The sequence below is a fragment of the Periophthalmus magnuspinnatus genome, chromosome 15, assembly GCF_009829125.3.
Source record: "Periophthalmus magnuspinnatus isolate fPerMag1 chromosome 15, fPerMag1.2.pri, whole genome shotgun sequence".
NCBI classification, from domain to species: domain Eukaryota; kingdom Metazoa; phylum Chordata; class Actinopteri; order Gobiiformes; family Gobiidae; genus Periophthalmus; species Periophthalmus magnuspinnatus.
In genome coordinates this window covers 1,880,271-1,897,339 of record NC_047140.1, presented here as the reverse complement: position 1 = coordinate 1,897,339, position 17,069 = coordinate 1,880,271, and positions in this window count along the sequence as shown.

Here is a 17,069-nt window from a genome sequence, read left to right as displayed (position 1 = left end):
TTTTGCAATGTCTGCATCACTTTCCTCACCCGTCACCTGCCCTCCATCAGAGGAGGCCCGCCCCGAGCTGGGAAACTACACCATTCTGCAGTTTCTTGGGGAAGGAGCATATGGAAAAGTGTTCAAATGCTTCAACTCCACCACCAAAGAGGTGGTGGCAGTGAAAGCATTTGAAGATGATTATAAGATACAAGTGGAGTTGGACAACATCCAGCATCTGAGTAACATTGACCCAGATGAGGTGAATATCATCAAATACATCGAGCACTTCACTTTTGAGAAGTACCACTGCATAGTTTATGAAATACTGGACTGCAGCCTCCTGGATCTGAACCGCCCTGGAACTCTTTCACCGAGTGAGATTAGGCCTGTCGCCCAACAGCTCCTTGTAGCTTTTAAAGCACTGAAGGAAGCTCAAATTGTTCATGGTGACTTAAAACCTGACAATATTATGTTGGTCAACCACCAAGAGCAGCCATTTAAAGTGAAGCTGATCGACTTTGGCTGTGGGGGCTTCATCTCAGACCTGGAACAGGGCATGGATATGATGTGTGACGGATATCGTGCTCCTGAGGTAACCCTGGGTGCTCCCCTGTCCAAGGCCCTGGAGATGTGGAGCCTGGGCTGCTGCCTTGGAGAAGACTTCTTAGGCTGCCAGCTGTTCTCCGACGTGTCCTCCTATGACCACCTGAGGACCATCATCCACCTCCTTGGACAACCCAGTGATGAGATGCTGCAGAGAAGTGTCTACACTGATAAATACTTCCTCCAGACAAACATCCAGTGGAGATTCAAGAGCCCCATCGAATACCAGGCCACAAACTGGAAAAAGCCTGAGGTCTCTGAGTGTGAATTGGACCAGTTTTCAAATTTAGAGGAAGCCATAATGCTACGGGCTGATGGCATGGACAAAGATGCCGTGTTGGACTTGGAGGTTTTCCTTGATTTTCTTAAAAATATTCTCCATGTTGACCCTGGAGATGTGAGCTCTCCTCCTGAGGACCTTCATATGTCATCTGAACCTGAGGAATCTGACTGGTCCTACAGCCCTGTGACTGAGACTGACATAGACTCTTTCATGGGAAATGATGATGTTTCCTTCATCATTCAGCCTGTGGAGGAGAATAACCTGTGCATGGACACAAACATCACTGACCCTGATCTGCCCTGGGACAAAGGACCCGTCCTGTTCTGGTTTGAGATGGACCAGAGTGATGAAGTCAGCTCCTGTTTGAACGAGGAGCATACGGCTGAACCTGAACAGGCTGAGATCGCTGTTGGTGACTCTTCAGAAGAGGCAGATGCTGCAAACAATTGTGTTTGCACAAGAGCACCTCCGTCTGGTCAGGCATCAAGAAAACGTTTGGAGATGTCATGGGGCATTTACGCCGATCCATGGCCCCTGTGCGTCGTTGCTTCACCTCCAGAAGGCGTTAAAAGGCGCCATTGCAAACTTATTTAAATAAAAAATGTTCATTAGCATTCAAATGAGTTCATCTATTTATTGGTCAAATGGTTTCCTCGACAAACTTTTTGAAAATACCACTTTATAATTTAAAAATAAATAGACAAATACTCACTACTAATACTTGAAATGTATTTAGCATTAAATTGAATTAATATAAATAAAATAAATAAATATAATACTGGAATTAGTTTTGTGAACATAGAACACACTGAATACTAGGGCCTGGATCATAAAGATGATTCAGATGTGAGGTCATATGCCAAGTACTTATTACATAGCCTATACTTGAAATGTAGGTCTAATTAGTATGAAGTAATTGGCATGTTGAATCCTTCAGGCCTATAAGCTCCAAGAGCAGTCTGTTGGTGGTATTAAGGTAACAATGATGGCAGTGATTAGGTAAGACTGTCTTTAATGCATGAAAGACAAATGTAGCACAATTTCATTTGGCTGAAACTTGCTTATTTGGCAGTGTATATCATGTGAATCCTTAAATGCTGATGCTCAACAATGAGAAATACATGAGTCAAATTTAAGATAAGAATGTCAATAGCTGACTACAGCATAAGTCTGGTGCAGATAGCAGCATTTTAGCTACAAAAATGTCACAACTCCAGGCATCTGGAGGCGCTTAGAGGCAGAGAGGGACAAGGTACCTAAATAGTCTATTTAGTAGCCAATCCCTACATCTCTGACAGAAATCCACCGTTCTGCTCCAAATGTGGGCCTGCTGCAGGTAGGTAGCTCACATGTGGGCTTATGATCTATATGCTCTAACAAAATTACTTTACACATGGGCCATGGATTAACTGTATGTAACCTTTAATATCCCACAAACTGCACAAACAGCAGAACATTATTAATTGGCTCCAGGTTCATTATGAGATTTACAGAGAAAAGATGCACACGTACAGCCACAGTTTATGTAGAACAAGGCAAAGGTATTTTTCTGACATTGGAAGTTGCAGTAACAACTCTCATGTCCTGTTTGCAACGGTAAACAGATTAACAAACCCCCCAGCTCCACTGCTGTTAGAACTAATTTCCACATCTAAGTGCAATGAGTTTGCAGTATTCTTTAATGACAAGGTTCAGGGCATTAAAAATGCCATAAATTCCACAACACAAATAACACCTCAGCACCCACCTACACACTTAGAGCTGACTTACTTTGCACGTGTAACTGACAAAACTGTCCAAGAGATTGTCACCAGTCTGAGTTCATCTACATGCTGCCTTGATGTGTTACCCAATAAATTTCTAAAGTCTGTGCTCAGCAGTTTGCTGTCACCACTCACTCTCATAGTTAATATGTCACTTCAATCTGGAACATTCCCAAGCGCTTTGAAAACTGCGGTTATCAAGCCTCTCTTAAAGAAGAGCAGTCTTGATGCCACAATATTGAACAATTACCGACCAATCTCAAATCTGCCGTTTTTAGGCAAAGTCCTCGAAAAAGTTGTTTACCAACAGCTTATTAACTTCCTCGAAATTAACATCTTCTTTGATGTCATCCAATCAGGTTTTAGACCCCACCACAGCACTGAGACTGCTCTTATCAAGGTGACAAATGACATCCGCCTGAACACTGATGCAGGCAAAGTCTCAGTCTTGATCCTGTTAGATCTGAGTGCTGCCTTTGACACTGTGGATCATGGGATCCTCTTACAGAGACTAGGGGACTGGGTGGGCATCTTTGGTACGGCACTAAACTGGTTCAAGTCCTATTTAGAAAACAGGGAGTACTTTGTAGAAATTGGAAAATGTATATCAGCTAAAATGTCTCTGACCTTTGGGGTGCCCCAGGGTTCAATCCTGGGACCCCTGCTGTTCAATCTCTACATGCTGCCGTTAGGCCAGTTAATAGGCAGCAATAATGTGTCTTACCACAACTCTGCAGATGACACTCAGATCTATGTCTCACTGCAGCAGGTGAATATGGACCAGTGGATTCACTCTGCCACTGCATCCAACAGATCAGTGTGTGGATGCAAAACAACTTTCTTCTGCTAAACTCAGACAAGACTGAAGTCATCATCTTTGGCCCACAGAAACATAGAGAAAGTGTCAGCAGTCACCTCCAGTCTCTCTCTCTAAAACCTTCAACTCAGGCTAGAAATCTAGAGGTAATAATGGACTCAGACTTGAACTTTAACAGCCACATCAAATCAATAACATCTGCAGCTTTTTACCATCTAAAGAACATTGCAAAAACCAAAGGTATACTGTCAAAGCCAGATTTAGAGAGACTTATCCGTGCATTTGTCTCCAGTAGGTTAGACTACTGTAACAGCCTGCTCACTGGCCTCTCCAAACGAGCCTTAACACAGCTGCAGTACATCCAGAACACTGCTGCTCGGGTCCTGACTAGAACCAGGAAGTACGAGCACATGCGTCCTGTGCTCAGGTCTCTGCACTGGCTTCCTGTAGCTCAAAGAATAGACTTAAAGCAGCTCTACTTGTGTATAAGTCTCTCCATGACCTAGGTCCAAAGTACATCTCTGACATGTTAGTGCCATATAAACCATCTCGCACACTGAGGACTTCAGGGACCGGCCTTCTGCTGGTGCCCAGAGTCAGGACTAAACATGGGGAATCAGCATTTAAGTTTTATGCAGCTAAAACCTGGAACAGTCTTCCTGAAGATGTGAGACAGGCCTCTACTTTGACAATGTTTAAATCCAGGCTCAAAACGGTTCTGTTCAGCTGTGCATACGACTGAAAGGTTTTTATTCTGCACTCTTCTCTTTTAATGGTAAATTTATGATGATTATTTGTGATTATTTATGTTTTGATTTGTGTGATTTTAATGTCTTTCTTATTCTGTAAAGCACTTTGAATTACCTTGTGTACGAATTGTGCTATACAAATAAACTTGCCTTGCCTTGTCTTGCCTAATTAGGTAATTAAATGAATCCTTAGACGATTCATCTAATCTGACCACATGTGCAATGGCAGACTAGTTTTTGACATTATCAGTCAAAATTCAGGTCAACAATGAAATCACTAAAGTCAAAAATTACTGACAAATAACAACAGAATATACAGACATTAATAGTTAAGTGGCCTTAACTATTTAGTGCTATAGAGTGAATTTGCATTGGGCTTATCCATTGAGAAACAGCAAAGGAATGCTGAGAAATGCAAGGCTTAAAACAGCCACCAGAGGTCAGTCTATTACAGCTCTGCATTAATCAGACAAACTGGGTCTCAGCTGTTGTGCTGAGGAGCATAAATGGATTATAATCGGACAGTACAGGAACGAGACTGTATGATTTAATTACATTTGCACCATATCGACTAAATTCAAATAGCAAACATACGCTATATGACGTCATCTATTCCTGTATAGAAATAACTGGTCAACTTAAGGATAATAGCTTTTTTCCATTGGCTACAGAAGTTTGTTGTAAAAATATTATGTCAACCTCCATGTGGGACAGATGAAAAAAAAGAATAAAGAAAGACAGACAAACATTTTCCTCTTATGCTCGAAGGTAAAAACACAAAACATTTTCTCTACCAAACACGCCTGTGGAGAAGTTCAACAACGGGAGCGGACGGAGGGGAGATCAGAAGCTCTTTTTGGGGTTCACAAGACCACCAACAGCTCCCAGAGGTGCACAAACATGCATGGAGGGATCACATGAGGGGATCACATGGCAGGCTCTGGTCAGGTCTGATGAGGCTGGTCCTGTGAGGTACACCTGCTGCCTAAACGCGGTAAGAAACTACTATGTCCCGCTATTAGAGCACATATTAGAGCACATGTTCCACTGTGCTGTGAAACACTGATGGACTGCTGCAGAAACACTGCTGCCACGGCTCATTTAAGACAGGGATTCTCTGGCTGTACTCCATCACTGCTACAGTATTTGATGTTCACTAAGACCATGAACATGTTTAAAAGAACCACACAAAAGTTGGGCAATAAATAATTTAAGTACGTTTCAAGGCAAGAACACATCAGTGTGCAAAGGGAAACTGTCAAAATCAAATAGGCCTTAACAGAACAGAATGATTTACCCTTTGGTTAGGGTTAAAGGTGTCATATGTAACCTTTCAGGTGCATACTCGCTTGTCTCCATGAAGATGTGCTTTGTCTGGCATTATTTATAGCATTATTTGTTGGATTTATTCTATTACAAGTGCCTTTTTTAAGTGCCTTTAAAAAAATCTGCTAATCACGTAATGCCATACCGTTGAACATTCCAGACAAAGCTGTAATATTTTCATTATATTCATGGTGGCAGATCCGCCTTCAGAAAAGTTACATAGTGCACCTTTAAGATGCATATTCAATTGTTTCCAACCTGGCATGGCAATCTAACCAGCGACTTGCTTTCTTTGAGGTGAGAGTGCTGGAAAAACATAGTCAATTAAAGCGTTAGAGTGTTTGTCCACTTTTGTCCCCCAGTGTCTGTGTACACTGGTGTATGAATGTGTGTGTGAATGTGAGTGTGAATGTGTGTGTGAATGGGTGAGCGTTTCCTTGATGTAAAGCCTTTTGAGTGACTTGAAGGCGGAAGTGCCACAGAAATATGTGACCAAAGCTAATTTATAATAAAATAAACAGGGACATAATTTGCATTTGTAAAGCTTGATTTTAAAAGTGGATCAGAAGTTGTTTGGCAAGTCATTCCAAGAAATGCTTCATGAGACTATTTTAATTACACAGTACAATACTTCTAAAGTGTATTATTGGAAGATGAATGTGTATGTAATAATCTCCACCCTGTCCCCTGTAACCTGTAGTACAAATGGTATTACAGTACTGGTATTGTACACTGTAAGTTGCCTTCTCACTCCAGGAGACATTTCAGACGGATATGGTCAAACATTAGTCATGTGAAATATAAAAGAACAGTTAGTGAGGTGTTTGATGAGAAAGTTTATAACCCCTGACTCCACTTTGTCTGGTGTCTCCACCCATCAATGTGTGCGCAAGCCCGCTTCACCTGTACACTCACGCACACACTTTCCTAACCACAATAATTACCACCATTTCATTCCACTGTTAATCGCATAAGTAATTAGATACAGTTTTGTCATTTGGAAAAAACAGAGTATGCGTGGGTTTGTTGTTTTCTGTTTGGGTGGTTATATATTTATTTTAAGCGATATGCACTGATTTAAGATGATGTACAATGATTAACCATGCGCTGTTGCGACATAGTTACACGTGCCTTAAGATGGATTTGTTTGGAAATGTCAAGCACTCTTTTAGACATGAAATATGGTTTGATACACAGAGTTATGGTAGATAACAGTGTATGACCTTCGACACTGCACTGACAAGCCAGACTTAATTTAGCAGGCTGGTATATTAATGAGGGTTCTTCACACAGAGGTGCAGAGAAACAGCTATTTGTGGTCCTTTCCAGTCATGTGCAGTGTGTGCATGTGTGTGTGTGTGTGTCTGTGTCGGTGTGTGTTTGTGTGTGTGTGCATGTGCGTGTGAGAGAGAGAGACAAGGAGAGGGGATTTAACAGTTCCCTGATAGATTTCTTGCTAGTTGCTCATCAGTGACTCACAATCATTTCTCTGCAATAAATAAGTATTATCCCATGTTTTGTGGCCAGAGCTACAAGATATGGGATACTAGGGTCACATGAAGAAAGAACAACAATACAATACAAGATAATACCTAAGCTATTGTTTGAAGAGAAATAGAAAATTGAATATCTCATCCATAATGACAAAACTGCAAAAGGAGCTGTTTAAAAATAAAAGATCAGAAAGTAGCAATGTAATCTTCCAGACAATGGTATATTTATGCACAGTTAGCACAAGGTTTTTGAGATTCAACTTTTTTATTTTTGTTACTTTATTGTTGCAATATTTACTAATGCTCCGCCCATGTTACAGATTCACATTTCATAGAGTCTAAAATAAATATATGATTAAAAAGTATATGAATAATTATAAATGGATAAATGTATTCATGTATTTTTCATTTTAACTACACTGTCATTAGATCTTGTCAAGTCATTAGAGGGTGAGGGCATAATCCATGCATGTAAAGGAGAATTCAACTGTCAGTTACTGGAACAAGGAATGACTTGCCAACAACGATTACTAAAATCTACAGTCAGTCAACCATCATCATTAGGTCTTTCATCATCCTCACTAGATAAATGAGTGCACAAGCCACCACGATGACTATATTGTCTTGGAGGAGTTGTAATGAAATTGTAGTTGCTAATATGTTTCATGAGAAATGCTAACCTTTACCGACTATGCTCTGTCACAGTTTCAAGTTCAAAGTACAAAGCTGATGGATGAAATACTAGAAACTGGTTTGTGGTTTATGTCTGCTTATATATGGCCACATTCCAAAGATAATTCAAAGTAGATAGTTTAACAGTGAAAGTAACCAGTGAATTTTTCATAGTTGATGCAGATATCGATGAAAAAAATAAATCAGCTTCACATATTTTTTATAAACTCATTTAATAAAATTTCTAAACTATCCAAGTATTTATTACATTGCTCCACATTAGAAAAGCAGGAGAGATAATAGTTTGATCTGTGTAATCACATCAGTGTGGTCAAAAGTACAGTGCCCCCTTATTTTGCATAGAAGTTAATGCAAGAGTTCAAGCAGAACCTCATGCACCCAAGTCAGACGACTGGCCTGAATATCTATCAGTCAATACATTAGTGAATAAGTGTGGAAAGTAAATTTCAACACTTTTTTTGGAAGACATTGTCATAGCTAATTCTAGATAAATAGGATTATTGGAGTCATACTCACTGTTGAACATTTTCTATTATTAAAACATGCACTGACGTGTATATATATATATATATATATATATATATATATATATATATATATATATATATATATATATATATATATATATATATATATATATATATATATATATATATATATATATATATATTTATTTATTTATTTATTTATTTATATTTATATAAGTTTAAGCACAAGTCCCTGAGCATTCATACAAACAGATAGATAATGAGTACTGCTGTCTGAATGATTCCCAGCTGCAGCATGTATTTGGTGCATGTGTGTTAGCCATTTTTGCTCCCACTCAGGTCATCTCTAAACAACGGGACAGGGTCACGACCATACAGGCCGCCTTATTACCATTATGATGTTAGATGGACCCAAGGGGAACAGTTATGAATACACGTTTTTATAGAACACAGTTAAAATGATGCACAGCTGCCGGAGAAGAAAGAGAGAAAGGGGGAAAGTGGGACCAAACCATGTGCTGGGTGAGTGTGTAGGTGTTAGGGGATATTTTGGCTGTAGCAAGGGAATTCAAGCATGAGAGGCCTTGGATGTAAAATAGGATAGCGGAAGAAATGGAGATTATTTTTACAAAGAAGATCTGGCATCGGTGTGCACCCACGCAACTTTTAACAGCCCGTTTGTCTTGTGTTTAAGTACACACGCATATTTAAAATCTGCAACTGGTTTGACAAGTTCCAACAGGCAAAGGGAACTTCTTTTCATTACGAGACATCTATTCATGAAGAGAATTATGTGCTTAACCTTACAAGAAACTGCCTGTCTGTATATACAGTACACATGGTCACAAAAAGATGTTTTATGAGAGGTAGTAGCACATAAAATATATTTAAACATGTTAAGTGTATCGTTTTACTGATCGTTTGACTTCATGACTGGATTTATTGTATTTTATAATATAAACTTAAATTGATGTTTGATATAGCACAAGACAACTGTTGATCTGTCATCTGCTTATTTGTTGTATACACTAAACTGGGACCTTGCTGTGAATGGATTATGATTACTTGCTTAATAGACCGTGTTAATACAGTTGAGCACTCTTAACAACAGATCATTGCAAGTAAGTAGATCAAGAGATGCTGTGAGTGGGCTATATATAAAGCAACTGATAGGCATAAATGAGTCCTTAGCTAGGGTGATAACATACTAATAATTGGTCTTGGCATGTAACAATCTTCTTTAAACATGTGTAAGTTTAATGAGTGCAACTAATGGGCTGTCTGTATGGTGGGATAGTCATGTTTTTGAACTGCAGGTGAACCACATGAGAGGACTTGCAGCATGGGTTTGTTTGTGATGAGGCATTATGTCATGTTAGCACTGGTACAGTCTATGATCTATGCAGTTTAAGTTTGGCACCGAGCCACAGCCTACAGCATAATGGTATATGCGAATGTCAGCTTGAGAAACCAAATAGAGTCATTAAGGAAGACTTGCGCAAGGACAAATGAAACAAAAACCCTGGCTTTACATAGGTGCAATGGTATATACTGACAGACACTATGTTTTTTCTGCTTTATAAAAGAGGTCTCAGGAGTTGGATATTTCTAACTGAAAACTACAGCTCCCAAGCAATCAACATGCCTTTATTCCCTGAGATGACATTCATATAATAGACAATAGTGAATAAAAACTGATTTATGTCCAAAGTGCAGAAACACACCAGATTGTTGGATAATAGGGTTCAACAAGACTTACAACTTGGGAAGTAGTTTCAACAATCTATTAAAAAGTTAACAATAATTTCCTTGTGCCACTGGCAGAAAGGGAGGGCTGATATCATATTTTTTTCAATCATATTGGTCAATCATGACTTTCGATTCAGTTCTATTTATTTTAGTCAAACAAAATGGTTTTCAATACAATTTCCTAAACATAGACAATACAGATTCTCGATTTGAATTAGATTGAGTGCACAGCCCTATTGGCAGATAGCGGATCTTTTGTTAAGGCAGTTACAATTCTAGTAAAAATCTATGTAATCCCTCAGTTGTCCAGGTCTGATTATTTCATCTTTTGCAATTCTAGTAAAGCAGAACAAATACATTTTGAAAGCATAGCACAGGTGGATGAAAAACATATTAAGTTACATAGGTCCTGAAACTACAAACTTGCTTTTTCAAATGATTGCCAGTGCAAAATATGAGTTTCTATGACAGCAGCATGACTAATGGCATTTCACTCCAATCTAGCTGAACATAAAACATGTGAAACATGAGGGAAAAAAATTGTGTTTGGTGAGGGAGGTGTCCATAACAATTCAAGACTATAGTACAGTCGCAGTTAAGATCAAGTGTACATATAGACCACTGTAGACTGTTTCCTGTACGCGATAAGCAGCAGTTCTTTTCTGGTCTCCTCTGTGTTGGGGTGTTAGCCAATGATAGCAGGTGTGAAGTTGTGTGTCTGATTTGAAGTGTAGGCTGTAATGCTTTTAACATATTTACCATGCAGTGAGAACCCCACCCTCTATAGCGGCTAATCGTTTTCTGCACCAGCTGGGTTAAATATGATCATAGGAGAGAACTGTGTTCTCATATCAAAAGTTTTGTGTTAGGAGGATGTCTCATTGGTTTTAGATTACTCACTGTTTTCTCTGGGAAAACTCTGGAAGATAATTGTACAGATTTGAACTTCAACAGCCACATCAAATCAATAATATCTGCAGCTTTTTACTATCTAAAAACATTGCAAAAATAAAAGGTATACTGTCAAAACTTATTCCATGCATTTGTCTCCAGTAGGTTAGACTACTGTAACGGCCTGCTCACTGGCCTCTCCAAACGAGCCTCAAGACAGCTGCAGTACATCCAGAACACTTCTGCTCGGGTCCTGACTAGAACCAGGAAGTACTTGACACATGTGTCCTGTGCTCAGGTCTCTGCACTGGCTTCTGTGGCTCAGAGAATAGACTTAAAAGCAGCTCTGCTTTTGAACAAGTCTCTCTATGGAACAGCACCAAAGTACATCTCCCACATGTTAGTGCCACATGAACCGTCTTGCACTCTGAGGACTTCAGGGACGGGCCTCCTGCTGTAGTCCTGGTCTAGTCCTGGTTTAGTACCGGCCTCATGCTGGTCCCAGAGTCAGGACTAAACATGGGGAATCAGTGTTTCAGTTTTTTGCAGCTAAAACCTGGAACAGTCTTCCTGAAGATGTGAGACAGGCCTCTACTTTCACAATGTTTAAATCCAGGCTCAAACTGTTCTGTTTAGCTGTGCATATGACTGAATGTTATGATGATTATTTATGTTTTCTTATTCTGTAAAGCACTTTGAATTACTTGTGTATTTTTTGTGTACAAATTGTGCTATACAAATAACCGTACCTTGCCTCGTACATTGCATTAGTTTGATCTGATGGTCAATAACATGCCTGTGCAAATCAACCATCCATAAATAAATAAATACATAAATAAATACGTGATAAAAGGTCTTCTATGCAACCTTTCTGTTTGGGAGTGTGCCACCTGTTTGTTTGCAATATACCTGGAATGTTCCACAGTATGGCATTACACTTCTATATCTGAATTTATGAATTTAGAGAGATGCTTTTATTGATAAAATTATACCTTGAAACTGACCAATAACGTTGCTTAATGTCGCCATCTGCTTGTCATCAAGATGGAAATTGTAATCACAGTTTGGACCACCAGAAAAAGTTACACAGTGAACCTTTAACTCAGTTTAATTAAGTTGTCAAAGGCCACTTGAGAGTAAAATGTCAACACCATCATTAAAACATGGCAGTTGAGTTTTGATCCATATTTATACATATAAAGTTTACATCTTTCTGGACAAAAATGGACAAGAAACTGCAGTAAACTAAACAGTATTGCACTAGACAGATGATGGTATAAATTCTCTTGTCAGAGTTCACAGTGTGACTTGGTTCTTTACATTCACTAGTCAGGTTGTTTTTTGTTTTTTTTATCCTGCAGCTCACACTATTTCATATGTCACTTTCTTTTATTTCATAAGATGTAAAAGTATTTGTAGATCTGTCATAGATAATCCCATAGTTGTCTGAATTAGTTTTACGAACTGCATTTTTTTTTTTTTTTTGCAGTTGACTCAAAATAAACTTCCAGTGACAGAGGGCAACTTTCTTATAATTAGCCTAAATGCAATTCACCAAAGTACTGTGTAAAAAAGAATTAGTGCAAAATCATTGTCCACCAGATGCCCCGCCAACACAGTGAGTAATGGTCACAGTCAGACACCTCTTCACAAATCAACCATTTATACCTGTCCTCCAATGAGGCAGCAGCATCTCTTAATTTGCTCTGTTTGGGAAAGTCAAGACCTAAAAGTAAAGCGTAGCCTAAATCAACCATTAATCAGTGATGCAGACACAATAACTGTCAGTGTTTCTGGCTCAGGTCCAGGTTTAAGGTTCATTCTGAACTGATTGAATGACAATAGGAGACAGCTGCACTTAAAGTGACGAATGTGACTGCTCAGACATTTATATTGTGCTCAGGATGTTTGCATGTGATGAAGGTCTTATAGATACTTATAAGCTTTGCATAATGTCAGATATGAAAAGGAGTCATTCAGCTCGATTCAGCTGAGAGACTATACACTGCAAAAACAACATAGAAAAAATATTGTTAAATATCCCAATATTTATAGTGTGTTATGTAACTTGCCACCTGCTTAGATTAGATTAGATGTTTTTTTTTGTTTTTTTTTATTTGATCCCTAAGGGGCTGCACCAGAATTGTCCCAGCACCAGAAATGCTTGTCTCCATGGAGATGTCATTACTTTGCCTGGATCGTTGTGTGGACAGTATGACATTAGTAAGCACTGTGGAGAGGCAACCCAGATCACAATAAGAATACAAGTTTTTCATGGTATTGTTGAGCAATTAAAACTAGAAATGATCCATAGTGCACCTTTTAATATTAATCCGAGTAGTTTTGACAAATATATTTACTTGATGGACCTGGTTTATTTTATTTGTATATAAGTTCCAGGCAAGGCATAGGTTTGCACTTACATTTTCTGAAAACCAGTCAAAACTTTTAGGACAAAGTTAAATATACAAGCATCTTTTTAAAATACAACCCTGTCAACAATACTCAAATTAATATTAACATATTGAAATGAGGTAATTTTAACCCCGTGCAGTGCATCTCTTCAAACTGCACATCCAAACACACCACTTGTCTGGACAAAGTCTTGTACTTTTGATACGCTCTTATTGTCGGTCATTGTGCTATCTGTCAGATCTTTGATAACAACATGTTCTATTCTGAGAAGACAGAGGAGATCAGGTTGACTTTGGAAGCCGGACTTGGACATGAGTGTGTGTATGTGTCTATCCAGGCTCCCCGCGGCCCCTCTATTGGTCTTCCTAGTGGGTGGTCTTTTCCGAGAGTGCAGATCTGGAAACTTTATACACCTACACACATACATATACACGACAGAAAAGAAAGAGAAAGAGAGACAAAGGGAGGACTGGGAATCACACCAACGCAGCAATGCACAGGGTTAAGCAGGCAGCAGCAGCAGTCTCCTTCCAGATGTGTGGCATTACATTAGTCGATCCCAAACATGAACCAGTAGCTCCCACTCACTCAATGCAGCTCGGAGCACAGCAGACCTATTACACACAAAAGATCCTTTCCAAGAAGCCAGTATGTTTGGATAGAGATAAGGAAGCGAAAAAAGAGAGACACTAAAAGATAAAATGTGGGGTAGGAAGTTTCACTATTGTTCCATATATTCTATAATGTATTTGTTTTTGTTGGTGGCAAAACAAGTATAAAAAAAACTGCACTCACTTGAATATGCCAAAGAATGTGTATAGGAAATACATTTTGATTTGGTAACAAATTATGTAGCCGTTCGTTAAAGTACGTCAGATAAGTCAATTAATTTTGTTTTGCTGTGGTTTTGTAACAGCCTATTACAACATCTGTAAGACTGTGAACATGCAGCCTTACATAAGACTTACTGCTCTGACCAAAAGAAATCTGATAATACTTTCTACGTAGGTACTAACATTCAACACAATTTCTTAGTTGGTATAATTTCTCATTCCTTTATTTTGTGGTGACTGATTTTGAGTGTTACAGACATTGGTGGAAGAAGTACTCAGTTCTGTTACTTAAGTAAAAGTACTAGATACTGGAGCAAAGAAATAAACAAATTAAAATAAAAACAACAAAACACAAAACACAAATAAAAGTATCACATGAAAAAATCTAAGTAAGGCTTCAAATGTATTGATTTACATAAAGATGTGTGTTGTACTTTGTTCACGAGAAACAATTGAATCAGTTTTCTAGCTGTTTTTATCTGTATATTTTTGTTTCTTGATAAAAATAAAAACCTGAGCCTTTTCAGCAGGTCTCAAAACTGTTCTAAAAGATACTTCTGCTTTTCAGTCAGCTTAAAAAAATGTGGTGGAGCAGAAAGTACATAGATTTCTTCTCTTAAATGTAATGAAGTAAAAATAAAAAGTTTCCACTTTATAATTTACTGAAGTAAAGTTCAGATACCTCAAATGTATGTTTAAGTACAGTACTTTACTAGTTTTACTTTGTTATGTTCCACCATTAATAGGCACTAACGTATGATTTTAGTTTTGTAATCTTGTTTTTTATCACATACATGTTGTAGATCTGATCATACAGTTTTCTGTCCTCAAACGCATGATTATTATATATCCAATGTGCTTTTTGCATTATAGGAAGTATAGCGAATTTTGGAAAGTATTTCTCAGTATTATGTATACGAGTAGAATATTAAGCAGTTATTTGACAGAATTAAAGATGCACTATGTAACTTTTCTGTCTTCATGGGGATGATATTGGTTTCCCTGAAATGTTTCATAGTAGGGCATTAAGCCTGTCTATCTCTTCAGAGAGAACCAAGTAAGATCAGACCAAGTTACAGGTTATTTTCTGTGGAGAATGTATGTTTCCAATGTGTTTTGGAGCAATGAAAACATATGCACGTGAAAAAATGGTTTAGACAGTGTAGTGCCAGAATTTGGAACAATAAAGCCAAAAAAATAACATCTTCATGGAAACAACCAGGTGACATACCCTCCAGAAACGTTACATAGAGTGCCTTTAAATTGTTTGGTATTATGTCTACCTTGGTTCGCAAGACCAAGGCTTTATAAGTGAAGAACTGGATGAAAGAAAAAGACAAGAAAATTGGAGCTTCGGACAGGTTATGAGAACAGGCTCCACTCTGACCTTTAGAGCAGAGCGCCCCTGGACATCCATACAATCCACTCCAATGGGGAAGAAGAAAAAAAGGGGGATACGGTCCACAGAAAGGCAAAGGAGAAAGTAAAATTAAATCAGAAAAGTGGAGGAGGACAACACGGGGAGAGTCGTAGGAGGGCGGAAGTGGTTGATTAAGGCTCTCTGGAGATTCTCTTGTTTAGATTGTTCTGCATTTCACTCTCTGCCTCCTTCTGGTCCTGACATCTGAGGTAGATTACAGCAGAGAGCAGGGGTCACAGTTATGACTTAAACCAGGACCATATGGTGAATGTGAGTGCGTCCGAATGTCCACTGCACTGCTCTGGGATTCCCCGCTGGTCCCACTGTGACGGTCAGATTTATTTTCTTGTTCATTGTCTCTCACTGACATATCAAAGGAACATTGTTTGTGGAACAGCGAGGGAGCTTCAGGTTATTTGCTGGTCCCGGATGGAAGCTCTTAGCCCCCAGCACCTCTCTCCTTCTCCAGCTCTGCAGCCCTCAATACTGATTCATCCTCCTTATCTAGAAGAAATAAGATCTAACCACAAAAATGTCATGTGAACCGTGTTGAGATTGGTCTCTCTTGTGAGATGCAAAATAGTTATGAAACTTTTAATTAATTGCGTACGAATATTGCATTATGAGTGAAAGTGAGTTCAAGTAGAACCACAGGTCGTGTTGAATAGGATGTTAAATGTGCACTATGCAACTTTTCTGATGGGATGTTTGCAGCGTGTGTAAATCTCCATGGGAATTGTAATACTTTTCCACAATATGGGATCAAACTTATCTATCTTGCATGTATTCAGTCTCTGGAGTTTTATGGCTTGAAAGACCTTGAGAACATGCATTATTAGTGAGTGGGTCATCCCTCCACATATCTGACCTGTAACTTGACCTGGTGGTGTCGCCTGCTTGTCTCTGTGAATAGCTTAATGCCATACTGTGGAACATTCCAGGCAAAGCAATAACATAGATACAGTCTGAAATGTTTTGTACCCTTTTATACTTTCATGCAAGAAAATGTTAAGAATTCAGTATTCAACTAGAATTGCTTTAACTTTCTTTTACTTAACAGTTTAATGAGATTGCCCAAATGGTTCTACTGTTTCCAGCTGTTTCCAGTGCTGATACCTTCACTCAACATTACCTGCCATCTGGAATTAATGTGAACCAGGACTTGAACTTGGCCAGGCACTCGCAGGTGAATAAACTTGTTGAACAGTGCTACGGATCTTCAGATTCTTGGTAAATCTCAATGGTCACATTTTTGTATAACGCTTTTCCACCTTCAAGTCACTCCAAGTGGTTTACATCACATTCACACACCAGTGTACATAGACACTGGGGGCAAGGTGGGTTAAGTGTCTTGCCCGAGGACACAATGCCAACATCTGCCAACCATTCATCTGTGGGAGCAGGAATTGCACAGAGATTGGAACCGCCAACCTTCGGCTCAGTGGACAAAGACTCTACCAACTGAGCTACTGTCACCCATCTTTCTACTTTGAATTATACGAGTTGTATTTCTTGCAGCTCCTCTTCATGTACAGATAAGAATTTAAATGTTTAATATCCATGT